Source organism: Cygnus atratus, chromosome 2, assembly GCF_013377495.2.
Source record: "Cygnus atratus isolate AKBS03 ecotype Queensland, Australia chromosome 2, CAtr_DNAZoo_HiC_assembly, whole genome shotgun sequence".
NCBI classification, from domain to species: Eukaryota; Metazoa; Chordata; class Aves; order Anseriformes; family Anatidae; genus Cygnus; species Cygnus atratus.
In genome coordinates this window covers 29,177,037-29,203,900 of record NC_066363.1, presented here as the reverse complement: position 1 = coordinate 29,203,900, position 26,864 = coordinate 29,177,037, and the positions used below count along the sequence as shown (strand labels likewise).

Below are 26,864 nucleotides of genomic sequence, written 5' to 3'. Positions count from 1 at the left end.
GTATGAAGTGAATATTCATCTTCCTAAGAAACACTTCTCTTGAAGAAAACTCACGAGGCGCTGTCATGGGCTGTTTACAGTTCCAGAAGTGGAGTGATTTACACCAGACCTGGGGAGTGCTTTTGCCAGCATCTGCCCCGGCAAATCTCAGAATCCCATGTACCAGCGCGGACGCCTTACGGCCTCCTTGATTAATGGCACCCCTCATTTTCTTCGCCAAGCAGCGCAATTAATCTCGGCTCGTCCTTAGGTGCGGGGGGGGGGGGGGGAGCAAACAGCGGGCAAAACTCCTTTGGGATGATTTCGCCCCCCTCTTTTTGCGGGCCGTCTCCCTCCTCTCGCACCCCGCGAGGCGCTCCTGGGGGGCCCCGGCAGCCAGGGGGGCGGCGGGCAGGTGCCGAGCCGAGCCGTGCCGAGCCGTGCCGGGCGAAGGATCGGGTCCGGCCGCCGCTGCATTGCGGCTGGAGCCGGCGGCTCCCGGGGAGGGGCGGGCGGCCGCGTGATACGGCGGGGGGGCGGCTCCATGCCCGCGGAAGGCGGCGGGGGCGGCGGGGGGCACCGGGGGGCGCGGAGCCTCCGCTCCGCCCCGGGAGGGAGGGAGAGGGAAAGGGAGGGAGGCACCCGCCGCCCTGCCCCGGCCCCGGGAGCGGAGCGGTGAGTGCGGGTGGGGATGGGAATGAGAATGGGGATGGGATGGGAGGGGAGGGGAGGGGATGGGATGGGGATGGGGATGGGGATGGGGATGGGGATGGGGATGGGGGGCAGCGGCGAGGTGCGGAGCCGCCTCTCACCTGCACCGTGCAGGGGCAGTGGGCACGGGGCCGGGAGGGGAAGGAGCCGGGAGTTGGCTCCGTGTGGGATCAGCGCCAAGTGCTGCTGCTGGTGGTGCTGCTGCGAGTCGCGGCCCGTGATTTCTGTTCCGCGGAATTTGAAGTGACGATTTAAGCTTAAAGGCGGCCGCGGTTGCGCTCTCCGGGAGGGCAAAGTAAAAAAAACAACGACGTGACGCGGAGCCACTTCTATAAACACCAAAGAATACACTCAGCACAAGGAAACTGGCAAGAGAGGGTTTGCCAGGCTCTCCACAACCAAGCCTGCTTTTTAGGAGTGAAACTGTCAAGTTGCTTTGTTAAAGTAAATAGTTGCTGTCTGAAGGACGTGGGACGGCAATCACATTTTTCAGATTACTCGGTGCGTGTCACAGGGCTGTAGTTGCCAGCAGAAATAGGGCCCAGGGCACTGCGCCTGGAGGAGCTGAGTGCTGCTACTTGCTTGGTCCGGGGGTGTTTTGTAAGAGGCTCGGTGAGCTGGAAGCGTAGCAAGCAGGCATGTGGAAAGAGAGCACCAGGGATGGGGACAGACGTGTCCCCACACACACAGAACTTTCTTCTGGAGCATTCTTAAACAACCAAAAGGAAAGTAAAGAAAAAGGTAGGGTTAAAAAAAATCGCTTTCGTAGTTAATGCTGTTGGCATAAAGTTAAATTCCAGTTGGTGGTGTTTTCTTTTAATAGCTCCGCTTAAGTGAAATGCAAATCTGTGGAATTAATGGAAAATGCAAGAAGGGTTCTGGGTTATGGATGCAGTTTTGTGGGTGGCAGGCACCATTTGATGTCATGATGAGGTTGCGATAGGTAATTTTGGGTTAAAATGCTGCCGCAGCTAAATTTTGCAATTTGTAAATCAGCACTAAGTTTGACGGAGCTGTACCAGAGAAAGTTATTTTACCAGACTCTTGCACTTCATTTAAAAATATCCACTTTTTAAAACTGATCGGGTCATCTCTTAATTGGTAGGATAAGGCATTACAAATGTTTGCTGGTTTTGTATAGGTCAGAAGACCTATTTTGTCATTTCCTAATTTTATGTGTCTTTTCTCAAAGATCCTGTTGAGATTTTTTTTTCTTTTTTTCTTTTTTTTTTTTTTTTCCTCTGACAGATCTCCTGAAGGGCACCTAGAAGACAGGGGGACAAATGTTATCAAAGTTGCTTGAGAATGACATGCTGTAATTTAATAGCAGAGGATTTTTGAAATACAGGATTTGTTACTCTTTAGGCCATGCTATTGATCTGATTTTTGGAACGACTTGTTTTTTGTTAAGGCCATTGGTATTATAGTATTAGATGATCACTTCTGACTTCTTTTATCAAGATTTTTGTTTGCTTGTTTATGTTAGACCTGTTCTGACTTTAGATTCAGCAGACCAGTAGAGAAATTTTTGTTTTTGTTACCTGCAGTTTTCAGAAGTTTCACTGGTTTTATGGCCATACAGGAGTAATGCAGTTGCTTCTGGTGAGATGGAACTTGACCTTGCTCAGATATTTTGTCCTTGGCTTGGATTGAGGCTTAATATTGTAGATGACTTGTCTTTTTAAACTGAGGAATTTAGGGCGTCTTTAGCAACTATCACTTTATTCCTCCTGTTTTGAAACGTGTTTTACCGGAATGTGCAACATACATACAACAGAAATCCCAGCTGTGGTTAGGCACTTGGATCCACATTTATCTTCCCACATTGTGCGTTTTATGACAAGAGGGAGAAGTGGAAAGCTGACAGAGTGATAATATTCTGACATAGTAATTCTATAGGCTGTATATCATGTCAGCGTACCATATATTAAAGCAGCCTTACACACTGTATGTGTCACAGCTAGCCATAGTAGGGGGGGAATGGAACTATGATTGCCTCAGTTAGCTCCTCCTTTAAATCCACGTGAGCAACAAAGTTTTTATTTGGATCCTACTGAAACAATAATGTGGAAAAAGGAGAAAACAATATTGAAAATCCCTTGCTTTTCACTCTTAGTAGTTCCTTTGGTAAGTCTTCAATGTCAATTGGGTGAAATTCCTTGATGCTTACCTCTCCCTTACCACTTTAAATTCTAAAAGTGCAAGTCACTGCTTTATTGCACTTAATCCATACTTAATCAACGTGTTCAAATTGTACTCTGAATGTAATCAGAAAGAGAAAGCATTTTAATTTTAATCTTAACAGCTGTGAAACTGTATAAAATTAATTCTTATCTATAGCATAGTCTACCTTCTCCAGCTGTATTTCACTTCCATGAGAAAACAGTATCTAGAAGTTATTAGGGATACCTTGGGATTCTTTCCTTTAATAACATGAAAAAAAATCTTGCTTCATTTCTTTTCTCATGTGCTCACAACTTTTACAAGTCAACATTTGAAAACAGGGTTAAATTTGTGGTGAAGGAGATGGAGAAAAGATGGGCTGGAATGCTAATACGCACAAGCATCATAGCTTTTGATATGCTATTCTGGCTTGTTCTGATGTAAAAGTTACCCTTTCTTCCAGAAGTAAAATTATGCAGGAGATAAGTGTATTCAATATTTTCCCTAAGCTGTTGGCTTTACTTATCATAACCACACAGTGCCTGTCAGAACTGTGCCCTGTCCACAGGCTACTACAGGCAAGGAGGATGCCCCAGTAATACCAGAGGTGGTTTTCAACTTTATTTCAATTTGCAGACCACAAAAAATTTTCCAGTGTAAGTATGGAGATTCCTATATTAATGTTTAACTTGTTGTCAGTGGACCTTGCTTTCTTAACTATGTATAGTAGACCTCTTGCAAGTCCTTGGCATGTTACAGGTTGAAACTTACTGTTGTAAAATTTGAGAATCCATTTTAACTTTCACATGGTTGATTTGTGGTATGTGGATGTGTAGCAGCTTTCTTAAAATTTTTGGAAGAAAACCAAACCTTTCTTTGTAAAGTCATTTTTTGGTTAAAATGTTGATGTTCAAATTGGTGAAGCTGAGGCTTTGGAATGATATTGTAATTAATTGACACACATGTTCATAACATATGTAAGTTTTGTTCTGTAATGTAAATTTAGGGGGTGGTTTGGAAATAAAGGAATAATCACCTGAGCTGCTGATGTAATGCGAAATACAGTTTTATGATGCCTTTGAAGAGAGAGCTTTGAAATATCTAATAAAATACAAATGTCATCTCACAAAACCTACCATGAGGCAAAATGTTGTGATCACACGTTCAAGAAGAAATAACTGAAATTGAACTAGGCACCGAGAAGAGCTAACAGGATGGTCTGAATATATTGTGAGCTTTCCTTGCCCTAGAGATATGGGAGATCCTTTTTTTTTTTTTCCCTTTTTTTTTCTTCCAAGTGCGATGAAAGCTATGTAGGTAATGGCTACCATCTGTGACTTTGGAAGAGGATCCATAAAAGAGGAGCAGAACCTGGTGATAAAAGACATTGTTGCACAAGAACAATTGAGTGTCTACTACCCCTGAATAAAGTTTCTTACAGAAATTCACAAAATATTTTCCTGTTAGAACAAGTGGGTTCTGAAGTACTCAGTGGCAGCAGAGAGGGGTGGGGAAGCACTACAGAAGTTTTGAAATAAAGGTTTTCTATTGTACAGAAGGAATTACGTGTTTAGCAGCAGAATGGGCCCAGGGAACTGGTTGCATTTAACTTGTGTCAAAGCTTTCAATTTCATGGCATGTAATGTGCCAATCCAGTTTCCGTTCAGTCTGTTTAAAATGCAGCTTCAGAAATCCTTTCTTCTTTTTTGGCTCTTGCCAATATTTAACCCCCTCGAGTAATTTCTCCTCTTCTACATTCGTTTAAGCTGTTTGTCTGTGCCTGGATAGGCTAAAGCCATGTTGTGTGCAGCCTGGCTCTATCTTCTTGTTCCCTTTGCTTTTCCTCCAGCAGCCCTCAAGAGGGAGATGAATGTCTCGTGCTTTCTCACTCCTCAGACTGTGCTTGAGATGGGCTCCCCCTCTTTGTGACCTGATGCACTCTTATCAATTCCTCCTGAAAACACAGAATACTTAAAATGCTTTCCAATCAGATTTCTTTTGTAAGATGAACATTAAAAAAATAGGTAGTGTAGATGTTTTAAGACATTCTTCTCATCAATAGCAGTTAGTAAAATGTCCCCAGTAGTTTGTGGAGCTGAAACACTGATATTGACAGAGAATTTTAAAAGGAAAGTCCAGACAAGCTTAGAAGAAATTTAATGTGTGTAACAAAATGTCATTTTGCTTTTTTGTGGTGTGCTAGCATCTTCAGCAAAACTGCTCGCATTTCATATTATAACACAAGCTCTCAGCATTTGGCTTACAATTGTTCATTAGATATAGAATCATAGAATGGCTCGGGTTGGAAGAGACCTCAAAGACCACCTAGTTCCACCCCCCCTGCCATGGGCAGAGACACCTCCCACCAGACCAAGTTGCCCAAAGCCCCATCCAGCCTGACCTTGAACACTTCCAGGGATGGGGCATCCACAGCTTCCCTGGGCAACCTTTTTCATTGCCTCAGCACCCTCTGAGTGAAGAATTTCTTCCTAAACCTACCCTCTTGTAGTATAAAACCTTTACACCTTGTCTACTGTTGCATTACGATTCCTGAGAGAGTCCCTCCCCATCTTTCCTGTAGGCCCACGTTAAGGTGGGCCTAAGTGGTTAAGGCCACTGTAACGTCTCCCTGAACCTGCCTCCTCTCCTGAACAACCCTGACTCTCTCACGCTGCCTTCATAGGAGAGGTGTGCCAGCCCTCTTACCACCCTTGTGGCCCTCTGGTCTCACTCCAACAGGCCCACGTCTTTCTTATCCTGGGGGCCCCAGAGCTGAACACAGTGCTCCAAGTGGGGTCTCACGAGAGCAGAGCAGAAGGGGAGAATCACCTCTCTTGACCTGCTGGCCACTCTGCTTTTGATGTAGCCCAGGATGGATCCATTTTTTATTGTTGTCTATTATGAACGGGTTGCCAAGGGAAGTGGTGGAGTCACCATCCCTAGGGGTGTTCAAGGAAAGGTTGGCTTTGGTGGTTAGGGATATGGTTTAGTGGGTGACATTGGCAGTAAGGTGATGGTTGGACCAGATGATCTTGGAGGTCTTTTCCAACCCTTATGATTCTATTTAAGCAGCTTCTCTTCCTTTGTGCTTACTAATAACTTTTTTTTTTCTGACTACTCCAATGTCTTTTGATATCTGTATTCCCAAAGCTGGAATAATCAAAAGTTTAAACTTAAGTTTTTAAGCTAATACTTCTGATGTGTCAAACTTCTAAATGTATAACGTGTATTAGTATTTTAAGTGTCTGTGAGTATTTAAAAAGAAATGGTATTATATTGTTTTTTATTATGTTAAGACTTCTGAATAGAAATTTCATGGAGTGTTTAATATTAGTTTTGCCTAATAACATTTCAGAGAAGTTGTAGAATTATTTATTTAATTTAGGTTAAAGTGCCTGGGGGAGAGAATAAACACATGGTTATTGCCTCAAATAATTTACAATAAGAGGTCTTTACTATGCAAAGTGTAAATTGTATTATCTATCTGAAATGCAAATAGTTCTATTGAAATCTATAATGTCATAAGGAGGCAAATTTACATTTTGTGTAAAAAAAATCAAAATAAGGAAGAATAACTTAAATGAAGTCACTAGTTTTACTTGTAAAATCTATGAAATGTAGCTTGTATTTCTCTCTCTCTCTCCCTCTCTCTCTCTCCCTCCCTCTCTCCCTCTCTTCTCTCTCCCCTTTGTGTTTTTATTAAGTGGAAGTCTTGGTTTTGTTTCGTTGAAACAGAATGAAAGTGATCAGGAGACTACCCAGAATAGGTCAGTAACAATTTTGTCATACTGTTAACATTTATGTGTATATAGATCTTATATTCCTATCTTGAGATTAGCCAGTATCATAAAAAAGGTTGTCAGAAATATCTAGTTTTCAAAAATTAGATTTATATAAATACACTTCTGGGTGCTGTGATTCTTTGTTTAAAAATGTGCTGGTTGAAGTCTTTTTATTGAAAAAGTTTCTCTGACTTTGCTTTCAGTGGGACTGAAAGTCTAAATGCAGTGTTTTTGACTCCTGCCAGTCTTTGAGCTCAATGCTGTCGCTGAACAGAGGAGACGTATTTTCCCATTGACTTTAATGTGTGTAAGATTGGATTCTAATAGTCCAATAGCTGTGTAATTTGCTGTTGTTTCTCCAATTAAATACAAAAAGATTAATCTCAAAATAATAGCAGACAGGTCAAGACATTTTGAGGAATCCACTATAGTGACTATGTGATTATGTGAATTATTGGTCGCATGTAAATCTTCTTAAAGATGATGGATGGAAATCCCAGATAGAAACGGTGGTAACAATGCACCTTTTGTGGTCTCTGAAATTAATTTAATAAATGTTTTGGAGATTGACTAATATACATGTAATGACTTTTTTGTTTGGGTCAATGTAAAGTCTAATATATCTTGGAGATTAGTATTGATCAGGGTAAAGCCAAAATCAATCTTGGATTTTGAGGGTCGTTACACTTGGAAATAGGATGCAATACAGAAGATATGTATATATTAGGTTGTGGAAGGCATGTAGAGTAATTATGGGAAAATAAACTTTAAATTAGTTGTAGTGTCTAAAAATAGGTGGACAACCTGTTAAAAGATAAGTTACCTAAATAAGTAATCAGTTAGACTCCTTACATCTTTTCTTAGCTTAAGGGTTGATATCCAGCCTTCTTGTAGTTAGTATTAAAGTTCCCTTTTGCTTCAGCAGAGGAGGAATGTTGTTCTCCCTGTTTGAGTTCATGAGCTGGTGGTGTTGAGGAAAAGGTTAGTCTATCTTTGTATAGACATATTTTTTTTGTAAACGGTAAATTGTTTTCTGTCTTGGCTGTCTTTCTTAGATGTTCTGGTCAAATTGAATCTGCACAGTTTGAGAAGTGCATGCTTAGAGAAGTGAAAGAGGTAAATTACAATACAATGTACGCATCAAATATTGCATGGTAAGCATAATCGATTTCACTGAAGGTGAACTAGTGCTGCTTGCTAGATAAGAAATGTTTGAATAGATTTTTATTTTTTTTTTAATCAGATGCTTTTTTAGTTTTTCCTGATATTAAGTCTCTGGCCTGGGTACCATATCTAAAAACAACAGGCTGGAAATTTGAAGGTCTTCAGTGAGAGTTTTCAACCAAAGTAATTCTGAAAATCTGACTTTATTGAAATGTATATTCTGTATAAAGTAAAATAGTTCAAAAAGTGTTTTTTTCGAAGATTCCATTGTAGAAGAAAATTTATTTTCACCTCAGATTTTCAGAACATGTTAAAATAAATGAAGGCTGTACTATTTATCTTCTGCACAAAAGTCATCTTCTGGTACAACTTCTGAGAGCTTCAGATAATGTTCTCCACAAGTAATTGATATAATTCCATTGATTTGATCTATCATCTAGCCTTATATATATGTCTCAAAATTATAGTTATGTTGATAGGTTATGCATTTATATTTATAAATGTATATATATATAATCTTAATGATATATCTGACTGCAAAGGGAACTTTTGGATATACATCTGTATGTATATCAAATTGAGGGACCTGAGGTCTTGTCCTTGAAAATGAAAGCTTTATATGAAAATGCCACCTGTTGATACTAAAAATGATCTTAAGAGCTGCTCCACTAAAAGATATTTAGCTATTAATAAAGAGTTATATCCCAATATTAGTTTGTATTCTGTGAGAGCAAAGTGCAAAGGTTATAGCTAGAAATTCTCAGGCTAGGAAAGTCCATTTACCAGAGCAGCTGTTCTTATTAGAAGACTTTTCCTGAATTTCTCGTAAATTATCCTCATAGTAAAACTGCAGTGTGTGTATTAAGAAACTGTAATCTTGTTTGTACCTGAAATAACACTTTGAAATGTATTAGCAGGAATTTTTAGAGAGGACTAATGCCTTCTTTTGCTGTACTGAAAGCAGCAAATCCAATACAATTACTTTTGATTTAAGGAAGGATGAGGGAAAAAAAAATCTGACAACTGTTTTTCGTAATAAAATTTTTAATAGTCAGAATTAACCTATTCTTGAAAATGCCTCAGAAAATATGACTTTTAGTGTAGAAATATTCTTCTTCTTGCTCAAATGTTTTGGATGAAATTTGCAAAAGATTATTTTCCAATTAAGTATCCCTGTGAGATAGTATTTAGGTCAGTTTTACTAATTAGGAAAAATTTGTCCAAAACCATATCTAATGCTTCCCATTTTTCTGTTTCAAATGCTTAAAAAGGAAGATGATAGAACTGAATTAGAGTTGTCATCCTTTAACTTTCCCAAAAGAATGAAGCTGTATAACAATGATATTTCTGGAGTGGAAGTGAAATCCAAGAAAAAAATGGGAAAAAAGTTTCAGAAGATTACTTAGACCAGGTGCAAGGAAGATTATATTTTCTGGGTTTTGGCGTTTTGTTATTTATGGATAGTGCATAAAGGTCAGAAAAAGTAGTCATTCTCCATTGTGCTCAACCTTGATATTAACACTTGCTCACTGTAGGAATTATTAATAAAAATAAATTATTAATAAAACACAGAAAGAACTAATCTATCTTGAGCTGCCTAATCAGCCTTGAGATTCATATGGGTTTATCACAGCAACCTCTCCTTTAGAGTATGGAATTCCAATGAAAATGTACTTCATATGTGAGCCCTTTAATGAGAAAAGGTATTATGAAAAGTGATGCAGCCACCTGATTTTTCATATATTTTCTTTTAATTGTTGATGGTTCCGTTCAAAATGGGTCAGGCTTTCACTGCAAGCTGACTTTGAGAAACTTTGGAATCAGTATGAAACTTGACCTACATTTTTGAACTGGGACTTCAGAAATTGGGCTGATAAAAATCAAGCTCTTTACATTTTTTTTCTGTGTATAGAAATGTTGTTTGGTCACTGATTTATTCCCACTCAAACAGTCCATGTATTAAATATGCAGTTTATTTATTCATTAATCGTATTCACTAAATGAAGTTAATTATCGTTTATGCTTGTGTAAGAGCACAGGTTGCTCAGATTGCATCTAGGTAGGTCTCTAAAACGATCATGTATGTCTGAAAATTAGTTCCTTATAGTTGTAAAGGTTTTGTTGTTTTTTAGTAGTGTAATGGAGTGTTTTTGAAGTAAAACACTATTTTGCTTTTAAAAACAGTAGGTTATTATATCACAAATACTTTGTCATAAAGTTTTTTTTTTTTTTTTTTGTCTGACCTTTTCCAGCCCAGCCCCTTCATGATCCTCTAGTAAGTCCAAACGGCTTTTGTTTTCCTAAACTTGCTGTGTAAAAGGATGGCATATCCTCAGTCTTTGCCATACAGCAGAACCTGCAATGGCTGAAGATGAGTGATACTTGAGATATTTGGCACTGACACTAGTATTTTGTTGTAATTTGATATTTTACACATTGACCTTGTCAGACTTAACAAGTTTTCTGTGAGCATGTACAAGGTCCACATAAATGAGAAAAATGAGCATAGAAAGCATCCAGAGCACAGAAACTGTTGGCTTGATCTGATCCACCGACACCAAAGATGGTGGAAAGACTTTCATTAGTGTGGGTCTTCTTGGATGACTTTTATGCACTCTTTAGACCTTTTCTAATCCATTAAATTGCACTACTTTCTAGGCGAACCTATTCCAATGATCTGTGATTTTTGGTCTATAGCAAATGTAGCTTTGTTTGTCTTGGAAAAGTTTACTGGTTTTGTGATGCAGGTTCCCCTGCCCCACCAAAGTTTTTAGGAACACTTGGGGTTATAACTTTTTTGTGTGTGTTCTGATTCAGGAAAGAAGCTGGTCATGACTTGAAGAGAACTTCATAGCTCTTTGACATGCAAGTAGCAATTTTGGTGATCCAGATGCTTGGTCAACTTGCAAAATCATTAGAAGCAACCTTGTTTGGCAAAAAGAGCAAATATTATATATAGTTCTGCTACAAATAACTTTACATTATGAATTTATGTTAGTAGAAGATTATTGAAATTATGTTAGTAGAAGATTAATTGTGGGAAATTGGAATTAAATGCCTCCCATCTGAATCATAGAATCATAGAATGGCCTGGGTTGAAAAGGACCTTAAAGATCATCTAGTTTCAACGCCCCTGCTCTGGACAGGGTTGCTAACCCCTAGAGCAGGCTGCCCAGAGCCACATCCAGCCTGGCCTTGAATGCAGTGGCTCCCATCTGAATGAGTGTACACTCAAGGCATAACTGTTCATAGAAATGCTACTGATGAAACAAAGGCCATTGTCTATTACTATTTGTTCTACTTTTTGCTAAATAAAAAGTGCAGACAATGGAGACTAACAACACTTATTGTAATGATGTAAAAGTAAATTCAGGTTATTCAGATGAAGTAATTAGAATCCTTTTGTTGCTTAAAGTGGCTTTATTTTTTATTTTTTTTTTTATAATCTAAACTTTGCTATGTGTAGTCTTGTGGTTAGCCCTATAAGCCTAATGTAATGTCATTTTATACTCTGAACCACATCTTAAGCCTGGCAGCCAAGTGCCATTCAACGCAACTAGTATAGGAAGAATGACTTTGGATAAAATTGCCTTGTGATGCCTTTTAGAAATTAACTTTTGTCATCTTTTTCGCTTGTTTCTCATGAACAAAGGAGACATTTTCTCTCAGAGATATAAATGAAAGTATGATAATGAGTAGAAAATTCCTTCGCATACTCTGGGTTACAGTACAATGAAAAATTGAGTTTCTGCTTTCAGACTTTATCAGCTGTTTGGAACAAATTCGTCTTAAGGTCACAGCTAAAACATTTATTTAACTAGTCTTGACATAGAACTTTATAGCTTAATAGACTTCCAAAAGAAATTAATAATTCAGAAATATGTCTGTTAGGAAATTATTTAAAAGACTGTTTTTAAGCTAACAGTCGTTTGTTACCTATGTAACGTAATTTCTGAAGAAGAACGATTCTCCAGTAGAAAATAATTTATGGCAAGTCTACAGTAAGTGAATAAATTGCCAGTCTTCAAAATGCAAAACACATACTTCTACTTGCATGCTGTCATTAGTTCTTCTAACTATGTGTATCAGCTCATATACTTCCATATTTAAGTTTGGACTTGGACACTGAAGGATGTAAATAAGTAGAAGGAGTTAGACTGCAGTTTGGTTTATCCAAAATTGCAGTGTGACCAGATCCTGATAAATACCACATACCATATAATTCAGGGGAAGTTCTTTGATGGCTTCATTGCAATTAGAAAACTTTACTCCAGAAGGTCACTTAGAACATAGAAAAGTTCATCATATGCTTTAAAGTAAAAAGCTCAGTTGTGATGTATAGTGCTAATGCTTCTGCAGGGATTCATATCCCTGCATTTGAAGACTTCAAGAGTTTTTTAGTGTATATTTTCTATTTTTTTTTATAGTATAAAAAATAATATGGCACCAGCCAGAGACGGGGGACTATTTTATTTTCCTTTACTAGTTCAAAAACTATGTTAATAACCTCTAAATCACTTATTGGACACACATTTTTTTGCAGTTCTTGATACATTGCAAATAAGATTCCTTAGCTCTCAGTACCCTGAAAAAGTTAATGAAATGAAAATGTTGTTGGTATAAAGGAGTTTTTAATATATGTTTAATACTGACCATTGCTAAGTTTTCTTATATTTAATTTAAAATTAAAAATACAGAATATACTGAAGTTATTAAAATGTAAGAACAAAATATTTTCCCACTTATTATTGTTGGGGAATAGAAATGAAATTGCATGAGTATTTCTACTGAATCAGAAACTTTTCAACATTGATAAATAATCGATTCTTAAGAAAGATTATAAGAAACAGAGGTAGCACACAGTGATGTTTTGCTTAGAGGTTACTATAGGCTTCCGATAGTCAGCAGTTTGGTATTTTCAAAGTCTAGATTTTTGCTTGAGCATCATGTTTAATGACTTATGCTTTACTACGACCACAACCATCCACATTTGTTGTCTTGAGATCCTTCTGCAACTTTGAACATTCTGAATTATTGTCATTATTGCTTCATCTGTCTTCCAGAAAGTTTTCATTGAACACTACAGATTCTTCTGGAACAATGCCAATAACCTTGCATCATTGTGAAAATGATCATTTTTTTCCTTAGCCTTTTATTTCCTGTCTCTCAATCAGATATTAATACCTGTGTATCAATTATGATCTATAAATAAGCACACCTAAAATAATCCAGCAAAGTAATTTATTTAAGAGACTTTTATGAGAAATGGTCAGAAAGGTTTCTGGAAATTCAGTATCACTGTGGTAACAGCATTACCAGTTCTCAAGTTCTTTAAAGAACTCTAGTAAATGCTTATTCTGATTTTTCTCTACAGAATTCATACTGATGTTTCTTCAGTATAATGTCTATATTTGTATGTAGGATAATTCCATTCTTGATTATATTTTCAACCAATTTGCCCATTTTGGAAGGCAGACTTAAGAGCATGTTCCCTGTGTTCTCTCTGGGATTTTTTTTAAATTGTCATCACATATGCTGTCTTCCATTCCAGTGATACAGTCTGATTTCAGAAATAAATATTTTCATATTTGGTCCTTCAGAGCTCTTGGATTAATGCATTCTGGTCCTAAAGATTTGTTGCTATCCACTTCCTTAACTTTTTCTGAAACCTTTTGTTTTGCTGACCCTTCAGTTTGTAAAGTTTCTCAAGCTCATTGTACAAAGAAAAAGAGGAAAACAAGCAACCCACCTCTAGAGCGAAATCTCCGAGCTGTTTGCCATTACAGAGGACTCATTTCATTTTTTTTCCTATAGCTTTATTTTACTTGAGTACTTTTTTTTTTTTTTGTCCAACAATACTTTCTAGCTTTTTCTTTTTTTTTCTTTTTGATTGGTTGGGGGAAAAATGTTTATTATTAGTGTCAGTTTTAAAATGTTGTCCGAAGTTGTTTTGGCCCCTCTTCCTGTAGTTTAAACTTGCTGATTATTTTTGCATTTGCCATGTTTTTGCACTTGCCAAGATTGGGATGTCCTTTTGCTTTCTTTGTAACACTGATTTTTTTGGTTCTGTTAATCTTTTTGATAGATGATACACCAGTGCTGTATGGCTGTGATTAATTGTCTTTAGATACACCACTGTTGGCTTTTAAACTGACTCATGTTTTTTAGACTTTGTTTATAGGTCTCCTATTAGAAGTTGTTAAAGGGTGGTATAGGTCAGTCTTACTAAGGTGATGATTACTCTAGTTCTTAACTGTGGTAGATATGTTCATCTTTTGTGATTATTTTGAATTACAATGTTATTACAGAATGGCCCTTCAGTAACAGTGGGTTTGAATGAGATGCCATGCAGTACTGAGCACTGAATGAAGTGTTGTTTTCCCTATTTTCTGTGTTTTTAACTGGTGCTCCACTTTTATCCAATCTGATTATGGGGAGTAGGGAGACCCTATAACTGTTGCATTTTTCAAACTTTCTGCTTTTATATCTCCCCCTCGCCCTCCCCCTTTTTTTTTTTTTTCAGCATACCATTTGGTGATAAACAACATAGCCCAAATACCACACTATTTTCAATTAAATGAATAGAAGTTATAACATATTTTTGAATAGTTAACTTTCCTTCAGTTGTGAGTAAAGGTATATATCTAAATGTATCTATTTGCAGGTAGAATATGTTATGTATATTTATAGAACATAAATATTATGTGTTTGTATAATATATATACTTATATATTCTGTATAGTGTTTTCATGAATGAATATAGTTCCTTTACAGATGTATCCCATCTTCTCATTCCAGTACCATTTATATCCTCTCATATTCTTTTTACTACCATTACATATATGTAATAGAGATCTATTAATATTCTATTTACTTTACATGAATAAATTACCATTTCACACATAGGCGTGTATATACACATGCATACAAACACAGAGGCATGTATGAATTCACATACTCCTATTTTTGTTTTTAACATTAATATAACAGCATGGACATATTTGATCTTAGCCTTTTTATTAGCTTTTATATATCCCGTTTAATCCTTTAACTATGTTTTTTTTTTTTTTTAAAATCAGATTTAATCAGATTTTTGAGATCTGATTAAATTTTGTAGCCATTCTTCTTCCTGTTAAAATTACAGCAGCATTGTATGAGAGTTCATTCAGGTGTCACAGAATCTGAAGTTTATACTAAGATGATTCAAAATAGCAGCTGGCTTCAAAAGTAATTTTTGATAGTCCCATATCCATCTGAACAAAATCTGCAGTGCAGCTTCACCTGGAGGCAGGGATTTTGGGGGTCCTAGAATATATGTACTTCTACAGAGTTTAAAGTCTAACTCTGCAATTTTACTCTTTGCCTCAGCAGGATGGGACAATCATTCCTTATGAACTATAATTCTCTAAGTTTTTGGAAAAAGTTGTTGTGACAAAAGTTCTAAAAAGAAAGATGCAATAGCAACCCCATCTGCATAGCTGAGTAAAATTCACACCTTTGTCTTTGGCCCTGTTTCTGGTTGCTCCTTCTGCACTTGCTGTTGTATTTTAAGATTTATTCAAAAAAATACTAAATATATTCTTTTTCTTGAAACAGCTCTCTGTGATGTGAGAATTGCAGGTTGAGAAGCAGCACCTGTATGTGTATTCATCACAGATGCAAACAGTGCCACTAAAGCTTTTCGTTCATAAGCCAGTGGTTCAGTGAGAGTGTTGGCATGATCCACAGGAATCTGAGTGCGCCCTTTGTGAACCTTTAGCTGGGAGCAGAGGGAACTTTCTGTCATTGATGTCCTGTTTTTATGTAGCAAAGCAGGAGGGACTCACTGGCAACAGAGTGCTTTGCATGGGCTTTCAGTGACCGTGAACATTAGACCCCGGTAAAAATTGTGTGCTATCAGGTGCTGTGATTGAAGCATTTTGTCTAGCAGGTACATACTCTTGAAAGATCTGATTTGTTGCCTGTATGCAATATTAACGCTGCTATTTCTCATGCATTCAAACATTCAGAGGATTGTATCAGTATTTCCTATAGTGGTACCACCATTGATGGTTGTGTCTTTTGGTGTCCTTCCAAACCATGAATTCAGAAGCATTATGAAAATACTGCCCTTAGCCCATGATGGGTAAGGACATTCCTGTTTTCATTTTGTTTTGTTTTGTTTTTCTAGTGGTCAAGTGCAACAAAGAGCCTCTGTGTGCTAAGTACACTTCAGGAAAAGGGTTTAGCTGTGTCTGAACAACAGAATTAAGAAATACTGGACTTTGGAAACAAACCAGGAAGGATTGAAGATTATTATTTAATTTTTTTTTTCAGCTGAGAGGGTACATTAACAAAATAAATAAAATAAAAGGATAACAATGGTCTCTATTTAAGTAAACTAGAAGAGTTTTTAAAATGTGTTTGAAATTTGGATGTCAGTTTAATAGTGTAATCAGTGCTGAAAAAGGGCATGTGAGATTGAGCCAGCATTGCTCAGCCCTGCACTGCAGTGCTTCCAGCAGGAAGCTGTTGCAGATGAGAAGAAGGTTTTAGGTGCTTTATTTTTTTTTAAATTATTATTATTTATTGTTACTGTTATTTATTTTTTGAAAGATATGCTTGGTTAATACCCACTATTTATTTACTGTGGCCTCCTGTGTAATACAGATTATAATTAACATCGAACTAGAGTACATCTGCCTTTGATTTTAAAAAGAATAAACTGGAAAGCATTGGTTGGGCTCATTTAAGTAATTGTGCTTTGTTTTCATACTGAGAAAAGTTGCTTCTTGTTAGGAGAAGAACCAAATGTTTGCATGTTTCCTGAAATAGTCCTGTTTACTGGATGTAAGTGCTTTTTTTTCCTAATGAGTTCCAATACAAACAATGATGGCAAGACAGTCTGAAGATTTTTACTAACAGTAAGAGTACACATTCATATAATCTTTGCTTGATGTAATCTTGCCTACCAGCAATAAAGACTTGGGCATCTTGTTTTTTTTTTGTCTGCTAATTGGCTTTTGTCAGGGCTGCACAGGATTAAACACTTCTTTTATAGGCAACATGAAAGTCAAAAGCCTGAGGGGATGAGGCTGGTGGCATTTCTTCTGTTGGCCTCAGAAGGAGCTAAGACTGAGCCAGAAATGTTGCACTGTCCTCCTCGTGGATGCCGTTTTCTCCATAGCTCCATGTCTAAATGCACAATTACTGGGAAAAGGAGAAAAAATCATGTGAGCTTTTGTTTCTCTTTTAGTCCTGGATCCCTGTTTGTGTGCAAATGCTTTTAGCTTGGTAACATTAGAAATAATTAAAATAATTAATGTGGAGAAATGAAGGAGCCTTTTATTGTTTCTCACGTGAGAGAGAACTTGAAAATAAAACTGTGATTAATAATTCAGTATTAAATCACATTGAACTGTGGCTGTAGGAGAAGGGAGGTTCTAACATTTTAATTCCCAAGATTAAAAAAAGAATAAAAGAACAGTTTATTTCATGGTTGGACAGTTTTCTGTGAGAGTTGGTGGTTTTCCTGTGTTGTATACTAACTCCACTGACATGGGTTTGAATTTCTCTGTACTCTGGTTTGGTTGGACTTGGAAAAATGGACACGTTGCTTAGAGGTGTAATGTGGCATATCCTTAAAGATCCCGTGTGACCCTGTTAGAATGAGATTAACATCCTGCCTTTGCTTTCAGACGACCAGAAATTGTGCAGAAAGTGCTGAGCACTTATTAAACTCTAGGGGAGACCTGAGCTATTTTCCATCAGTAGGCTGTCCTTGCTAAAGGTTTCCCTCTGGCTTGAATACAAAACAGGGTAAGGAATGCTAAACTTCAATCCTCTTCAGGCGTTTTATCATCTCATATGATCATCTGACTTCCAGTTAAGTACTCTGTGGAAAGTTTGCCAAGTCAGCCCATTCTTGGCATCTTGCAGAAGCCGGTGTTGAGTTGCTGTTCCCTCTTCAGCCTTGTGATCCAACACCTCTGCTGTGAAAAATACACTTTCTTGGTTGTTCTTCATTGTACCTTTTGATTTTAGCATTGTTTTTTGGCCCTGCAGCTACCTGAGGTGGGATCTTGCTTCCATTTAATTGGCAGCCCACATACCCCAGGCCTTGGTGTGTGGGCAGTTGGCTCCCTCCTGGCCTCTTGTCTCAGCCTTCAGCACTGCACCTCAGATCTCAGTCTGCTGGCATGGACCGTGTCCCTCTGAGGGTCCCGTCAGCAGTGCTGTGTTGGGGGTGGTTTTTCAGGATAAAATCAATTTAATTTGCTTTAAAATTGCCGTAAGGAGAAACATGCCATGAAGTCTTTCTTCCTGTGAGTAATTTGCAACAGGCAAAATCTGTCACAGAGCATTAGTCGCACACGGTCATGCTGTGCTGCTAAGAAAAGAGCAAGTGAAACTAAAATGTTTTGAAAACAGTTTATCTCAAAAATAAATCTGTTAGCATTTATCTCAGTTATTCTGTACACAGTGTGTACTATTATGAACACGGGGTCTTTTAGGAATTAGGCTGCTGTGGTCAGTGCTTTGAATCCTAAGATCTCAGGCCTCTGACTCTCTTGCTCCTATAGTAAGTGATTTTGATGTTGTATGAAATACTGTCTTTCAATGGGAAGTAAGGAGCAAATAAACTCGTAGCATTTGGAGAGCCACCATATATTAACTCAATGGGTTTAATATATGAGAATGATTTCACTGACCCTGATAAAGATACAGACCTTGCTTAGCTCTTAAAGTTATCTTTTGCGATATGATCAATCTTAATATTTGGTGGTGGTTATGCAAACGTAGGAATTACTAAATAAATAAATAAATAAATAAAAAAGGGAGGCACCGTCTACCTGTATCCATCTCCATGGGATATAATGCCTTTGACTAGATTTGATATGAGATAATTTACTTCTCTGAGCTCTCTATTGGTCCTCTTTCTGCTTTCAAAATATAAGCTAATTGCTGCCAACAGCCAGACAGCCCTTAGTCTCCTCCTAGAATCCAAGTTCAAGTTCTCTGTTCTGGAATCTGCTCTTTATATGTCTTTGTGAAGAGCACTACGTGTTTTCTGGATCTGAAGGTGTAAAATATTACTTCAAATAATTGCTATTTAATAACCTATTTTTTATTTTGAATAAATAGAATGTCATTGTCACTGCAAAACACTAATATGTCATTCTGCTTCCTTAAAATACACAAGAAATAGCTTTTGAACATTTCTGTCTTTTGTCTTGAAAATAACATCAAAGGACACCAAGTTTTTAACTCCAAATTCATTGCTTCATAACTTAGATGTTCTTTTCAATACACTTACAAGAGTATCACTGTAGCCGTATGAGTTTCTGAAACGTGCTTTCATGACCAAACTAGCCAGGATAGTTTCAACCATAGCCTTAACAATTAGTGTTTATTTTGTCTAATGAGGCGTGATCCTAAAAATTGTATTTAATTTGCATTATTAAGTGTAAATTCATCTATGATTTAATTTATCTTTTTCTTGAGTCTAACTGTTTTAATAAATTGAGTTCTGGTAGAAACTGGAACATTGAAGCAGCATAACAGTGAATTATTGCAGAATCTGCTCTACAAATTCATTCTGAGTTGATTAAAGCAGACAGCTCGCAACCCTTAAATCAGCATGATCACAGAAGTGATTTTCATTGCTGAGAAATGTCACAGCAATACAAATGTTTCATCTGGAAAATAGATTAGCTCATCCTAGTGGAGGTGAATAAAAGGGGTGATTTGTTGTAGTTTGTGAGCTCTGTTCAAAATCTTTCGGATATTCTCATTATATTATTGACAAAATTGAGGATAGTTAGGATTGTTGGGACTATTTAAGATTATTTTGCATTCTTCTCTCTCAGATAGGATGGCAGTATATTTTTTTAATCAGGAAAACTGAAATTGGATACTATAACTGAACATCAATGCAATTAGTGCGAGCCCAGACTAATCTTACAGAAAACATATTTTAGTGTTTTCTTTCCTGGGTCAAATCATATTAAGAAAAAACAGTTATAAAATAAGTCCAATTACTTGGTGAAAAAACTTATATCTTATCAAGAGTAAATTTTATTAAACTTCTCCTTTTAAGGCAAGTAATAGCAATATCTTTCAAAACATGAATGTAAAAAGTTACTAAATATTTTAATACTTAGTCATTGCATCATTTGGAGGGAAAATATCATTACCCGTGGGTTAAAAGGGGTGATGAAGACAGTTATTGCTGTAAATAAAGCAAATAGGAGGTGGTCATATTAGTCCATACCATTAGCTTGCTTTTCAATTAAGCCCTATGGGTAATTGTTTTTGTCTCTCCACTTCTCAGGTGATGTTGTTTCCTTCTGAATGACAGTCATTTGTCCTTCTTCAGGTGTTGGCATGCTTTCATCACTTCTCTGTTGTAAACTGTACTCTGCCAATACACCTCTGTTAGTAAAGGAGCTAGTTGCATCTGGACAGCTTTAACAATCTAACCTAATTTCTTCAGCTGCTCATTAACCTAGAGTGCCAGGATCACGTTGAACCTTGTTGTTCATGTGGGCATTGATGTCCCAGGGTTAAGATGCTAGTTCTCATATGCAGAGCATTCAGCTGATGGTGAGTGCAGCTCCAGGTGCGCCCAGGAGACAATGAGCTGGCAAGGGTTTGTTGGTGTCACCATGGGGATAATGTTTATAGCTCTGAATTGACAGAAAGCTGCTGGATAACCTTTGCTAACAGTCATTAATAGTCATCACTTCGCACAACACAAATAGAGGACAATTTATATTTCATAAAGCCAGCATGTTTACCATAGTAAAAATTGACAATTGGCTGCTTCATTCCCTGACAGAGTTGCGGGAATGAGCAGAGTCACAAATGTTGCTTGGTTTGTTCATGCCAAAGTAATGAATGGTGATGAGTGGTAAAGAAGTAAGAAGTTTTGTAAATAAAAGAAAAGAAAGATAGGTACCTGTACTGAGAATTTGGTGAAGGAGTACTGAACACAAGCTAAATTCTTTCCAAGACTTCCAAAGAGTTCTAAAGACTTTCCTAGACTTCTGAATCCTCCACTATCACTGTCAGCCAGTAAACCATACTATGTTTCCCCCACAGGTCACAAATCAGAAAAAAATATGTTCTAAGTTTTATCCAGATTGTGATATTTTAAAGCTTAGTGCTTTGTTTACTATAGGATATGCTCACTCCTGAATGAGTGTGACTGGAATTCAGCTTGGTACATTTTTAAAGGAAAAATCTTGTCCTACAAGTCCTCATTTTAAATTGGGATATTTTTCTCTACTCTTCTTCAAGAGCAACACAATTTTGATATATTGTTGAAATCGGGAAGTATAAATTATGTTTTAGTGTTTATCAGTACACTGACAAACACTGCTGAATTGTGTTTTTGATGAAATTCCGTTTGCTGTCTATGGAGAATCATTTTTGCATAATAAATAAGTTTAGAAACTGTCATTCAACTACCAAAAATGTTTAATTTGAATCTTTAAAAATGGGCCACAGCAAATGAATTTAATTAGGGCATGCTGTCCCAGAAAAACTCCTGCTTGACTTTGAAGATCTGGAGCAAAAGTTGTCATTAGAAGGCAGCTGACTACAGGAGGGAAGAGACTATTTTTTTTCTAAATTGCTGTTTTTTTATTTTTATTTTAAAGAGTACATAAGCATGTCAGTTGAAATTATAGCATGTTTCAGCACAATAAGAGTAATATTTTGTTAAACTTACTGATGTAAAACTGGGCAATTGTTGAGTGTGGTGTTAGCAGCATTGAATTCATAAGTATTAGTAATATTGTAATATCGTGTGTGATTTTTTAATACTTGCTCTACCGCCCTCTACCTCCCCTCCCCCCTCCCCCCCCCCCCCCCCCCCCCCCAGTTTTATGTTTTCGTAGCATGTAAGTGAAGGAAAAATATCAGATTGCACAAAAGCTTTCCTGAACTGTTTTTAATCAGAGAAAGTCTTTGGGCTTCTTCAGTGCCTTAAATGTAGTTAAGGCATATACTTATCAATATGTATATGCTATCTAATGATAAATACTGGTTTTGGTTATATTCTTGTTTCAGGTGACTAATGGATTACAGCGAGACTGCTGTTGGGTGTAACTCACTCAAGTTTATTAAAATCCACTACAATCTATGCAGTGGAGTGTTTTTTTACAAGATAGAAGCAACAAACCAGGCATGTCCAATTGAAGCAAAGTGCTCTTAGACCTTGTTAGATATAATCTAATACATAGCGTTTCTCTTGTTTTACCCTCTAAACCTAATTGTTTTTGAAAAATGCACATTTCATTGTGCGAATAGCTAGATGGTTAGCGACCAATTGCCCAAGCAAATATAAGACTAAAATCCATATTAGAGCAATGAAAGGATCTTGTTAATTTATAGTCTAAGAGAATGGTTGATCGAATGCTTACCCAGCTCCTGGTTCTAATTTACATTTATCACAGAGTGAGACTAAATTTTATTTTTCTGTATTTGTTACTGTTAAAATAGAAGCAGAAATATGTTGTGGAACATTTCAATCAGAACATAAATAATAGTATAACATTTATTCAATTTATTGAGTTTTTATCGTTGAGAATTTATCTCAACGTATATGATATAAAGTATAGTGAGCAAAGTACATGAGCCTATTTTATTTCTTAGATAGAAAAGTGTTATTTCCTAACCAGTAGTTCTTATTTAAGCATACGTAGTAGAGCTGGAAATATTAGCCAAATACAGTGTAACTTTAGAACTGAATTTCTGTGTGTATCTGTGCAGTTTTGTTAGTATGTCCTTGCACCACATCTGTAGTCACTCTGCCATACTCCACGGGGGCAGAAGTGATCGCACATGTGTTGCTCTGAACCTTTTTTCATGTGTGAAGCAAGACTGAAGTAATGTTGAGGAGTATTGAGATTTCTGCAGATGCACAGGGCATTTAATCACCTTTGGAGTTGTGGAGGATGACTGTGCCATTTTCCCTATGAGTTTCTGACAGCACAGCATATCAGAGAGATGTAGGGGCGTGTCACAGGTTGCAAAGAAACTCACATTGTTGTAATTTGGGCCTGAGTTTACATATTCTCTACTCCTTATTATCTATCTGCCATAATGGCCCTTTAATAGGTCACCAGTAGGAAAACTATGTATTGCCCACTCTGCCCAGATATGATTCCTGAAATGCTGAAATGTTTTCTAAAACCAGGGAATTGCATGGGCTGTTTAGTAGGGAGAAAAAAAAGACATCTGTTAGTGCTAGAAGAGGTGTCCTCAAGTCAAGGTTTCCCATTCTGCATTTCAAAATTCAGAAAGCAAAGCCTTCCTCTGCAGTGGGCTAAAGCCCTGGCTGGCCCCCAGAGGAGAGAGGCAGCATCTCGCCTCTTCCCATGAGCTGAAGTGGAAGGAAGGTTGGAGATGCTGACCAGGGCAGAGACCAGCAGGCGATCTGGAGAGTGGGTCTTACTGCTTCTCCTGCCAGCACAGGGGCAAACTGAGAGGCTCCTGTTCTCCAAGGAGATGAAAAGCTGAAGAGAAACTAAAGGATTAGTCTCCCTCTCTCTCTCTCTTGGTTGTCTCTTGGTAAGGCAACAAAGCTTTGGTGGTTGTGTTGCCTGGGGGCTGGGGTGGCGAACAGCCTTGAGATTTTCTGCTTGCTCCTAAATATAGTTTTCTGCATTCATAGGCTATAATTGGAGCAGTAGTGTAAACTAGTGCTAGTTTTAATCTCTTTCAGCACCCTGTCAAATAGGCTTTGAGAGACTGTATATCATGTATCAAAGAGCTTTTCTCAAAAGTGATACTTCTCTTAAACATTAATGGTAAGTTGCACACTATGAACTGGGCTTCTAAAATGAATCACAAAAGATTGGAGTGAGCCTCAGAGGGCTTTTCTACAGGAGATAGTCCAGACGTCCAAATGGGTAGATTATTTTACCCTTTTAGAACTATTAAATACTTACATTCAGTTAAAACCATATAATTAGATTCCTGCTTATAGTCTGTTTTTCTCCATAAAAAGGTAATAATGTGTCTTGACTTTTATTTTATTGCAGTCTGGCTTATTTCATAGAATGTAGCTAAACTTCAGTGGAAACTGAGATGGCTTAAAATGGTTTGGAGCTTGCTTTTATTAAGAAGGTAGTAATATTTCACTGGAAATGCCTAATTCCACAAGAGTGAGATCAAAGTGCAAAATGAATTATCCAGCTGTAATTTAAGATTAAACATTTATAGCTTTTACAGAAAGACTGTTTCAGTGGATATTTGTAATAGAAAGACTGCTGACAGTTTGAAATTTTAAATGCATGTAGACCTTTCAAAGACCTTTCTGCAGTGGTATATAGGTACAATGGCAGCTCATACAAATCATCCTAGGTTTGAATTTTGGTAGTTGTGTTTTTGCTACAGCCTTAAAGGCAGTGTAAAATGCAAAAGCTGCGCAGGACCTGCCTGGTCAAAGCAGCTGGAAGTGCTTGGAGGGGCTGAGGCCATGAAGCTGCCAGTGTTGGGAGGCAGCTTCTTACTTGGGCTTATGGCACTGAGACGCAGCCACAATTTTCTGAAAGCTGGTGTGGATGACACTGTACCTGCTAGAAAATGTTCTCATGCTAAAGCTGTGTTTTTATCAATTTTGCCCTACAATAACATGTATTTTATTTCATTACTGTTTAAATAGATTGAGTAGGAGTGTGTTAGTTATATAGCAGTTTTCTTTCAGTCTGTTATGAAAAAAATTTCTGCAACTTGGATCAAAATCCAAGTTTCAGTATTTCTTGCTGTATTTAATTTGATCTTAAATACTCATATTTATTCTTTAAATAACACTTTCTGTGTCTTTCACATTCCTCATGACTTCAAAATCACTAACACTATACTCCAGCTAGTGTGGCATTCAGTAAGATTTGGTCCTAATTGGGCTTCACATGTAAGGTAGCTCTTGGAGAAATCTTAGATATCTTACATTGTGGATTTACTTCATGAGGGATTCTAACTGTGACCTAAATCATAAGATTGTTCTGTGATAAACTAATCTCTTAATTGTTACAGATGCATAAAATAGATTTTTTTCCCCATTCTATCCAACTTCTTCATAGTAGTCAGGAATTCTGACCTTTCAAAAATGTCAATGTAATATCCTTTTTAAAAGGGATGTAGTGCCATGTTGAAGCATTTGTATATTTTCTGTCATGCACAAGACTGATGTGAGACCAATAATTTGTCAAGTAGTTTGATTTCGAAACTTAAGTTTCCAAATTGTACCATGCAGTTTATAAAAGCAAAAGACTCACAATTATTTCTCTAATTGGACAGGAAAGTATTGCATGGCATGACAAAGTTGATGGAAGTATTCAGATTTTTTTTTTTGGCTGTTGTAATTAAATGAAGACATAAGAATATTTCTCCAAACTGATAATTCAAATATTCAATTCATTAGAGCCAATCTGTATTCTCAAACCTTTTTGTTCAAGGTTTTAAACCCAATAAAAACAACTTGATTGTAAAGTTCGTATCTCTGCTTTCATATTAATACCTAGCGGCACTAATGATCAGTATACTGCACAAATACCACACGCAAAGCTTGGCTATGTTTTCCGGTGTCACAGGATGTGTCCATCTCCTGTGTTCAAGTTGCCACAGATCAAATTATCTCATGAAGTTCATGTTACTGCTGTCCTGAGTTTTGGCTTTGGCATCTTCTGTTAGTGTTTTGATCTTTCATCCTGCTGAGTGCAATTGTGAAGGGCTGTTTTCATTGATCTCAATTCTGATTGCAGTAGTACTTTGTACTAGCATTACGTGCCTACAAGTTAATGTGTTGTGCTTAGATACTTGAGACAAGAGCTGGCTTCTCTTCCTCAGGGATTAATTTCATATTTTAAAAGATATTTTCTCATGTGTTCCTAAATGTTTCAGAACAGCAAGTGTAGTTTAACATTTCTGCAGATACCTGTTCTGAGTCTGGATTGAGCTATTTGTGGAAGACACCATTATAAACAGAACTGGAATGGTTAAGGTTTCCAGAGTCCGAGGCAGAAATTTGTAACCAGTTTTGTGATGCTGACTGATAAGCTTCTGTAACTTCTGTACAGAGATCTGGTTTATATTTTAGCACGGCTTGTTTCATGTTGCTGGCACCTGCATCAATAATATTGCCAAATAATAGTAATTATGTATATAATCAAGGTAATTTGAAATTAAGCCTTCCAAAGGAAACACTAAATACATAGAACAAGACAGTCAGGCTGTTAGCTCAATTTTTGTTTAATTTAGAGTAATGTTATCATTTTAAGTGTTGATTAAAGGTATTGGCTATAGAGCATTACATTCAGCCCTGTTTTGTGCTCACTGGATCAATGAGTGACTTAATTATTGTATGCTGTTCAGTAGATGCCCTTTTTGGGTGTTCAGCAAGTTACCTGGTGCCAGCTGAGAAATATTGGGTTTTCATTAAGGCAAGAAGCTTTGCCTGTTTGAAGAGAGTAGTGCGCTCATTAGAGTGACTAAAACCAAAATAAGCAAGGATAAATTGTTTTATGATCCTTACGCTGACAAGGGTTGTGTGTGTGTATTTCTTACGTTCTTATTCTATGCCTCACCATCACAAAACTGAAGTGAAGATGAAAAGCAAGTTTGTGTGCAGCTTTCTGCTAGTAATGAATTTGTGAATTGTCACCTTTGTGCGGAGTGTTTTAGTCCAATTCAGATGTTGTTTGGTCATGTTATAAACAGACCACCCCTGATGCATATTTTGCTGCATGTAACTCAGGAATAACTTGACAAAGATTGTTTCTACTTGGCATGCTTGTTCAACAAGTCCTCAGTACTTTTTAAATTATTGTTTAGTCTGTTCAGTGGTGCTGGAGCAGTATCCATGCCTGCTCCATCCATCCATCCATGTGTGACCATGGACGTAGTTGCAGGAAGCCACTTGATCCAGGCTGGGGTAATGTGGCAGCAAGAGTCTTCATCTGGCAACACTGAACAAGGACCAAGGCACTGGTGGCTGTCACGCCACATGGATGCCACGTCATCACCTCTCAGCTGTTCCCAGCTGCAATTGTTCTGGCAACCTTCCTCAAATGTACA

At 37.4% G+C, this 26,864-nt stretch overlaps 2 protein-coding genes across 3 annotated transcripts in view; one reads left to right on the top strand and one right to left on the bottom strand.

Moving 5' to 3' along the window:
- TMEM106B (transmembrane protein 106B) overlaps window positions 1–26,864 on the bottom strand; it is a 1,075,577-nt gene that overhangs the window by 63,915 nt on the left and 984,798 nt on the right. The gene's annotated exons all lie outside the window — the stretch shown is intronic.
- The window catches only part of THSD7A (thrombospondin type 1 domain containing 7A), a 281,954-nt gene continuing 255,701 nt past the window's right edge, over window positions 612–26,864 (top strand). Inside the window, exon 1 of the mRNA XM_035545385.2 lies at window positions 612–654. The gene's annotated coding sequence lies outside the window, so the exon portion shown is untranslated. The remainder of the gene's footprint in view (window positions 655–26,864) is intronic.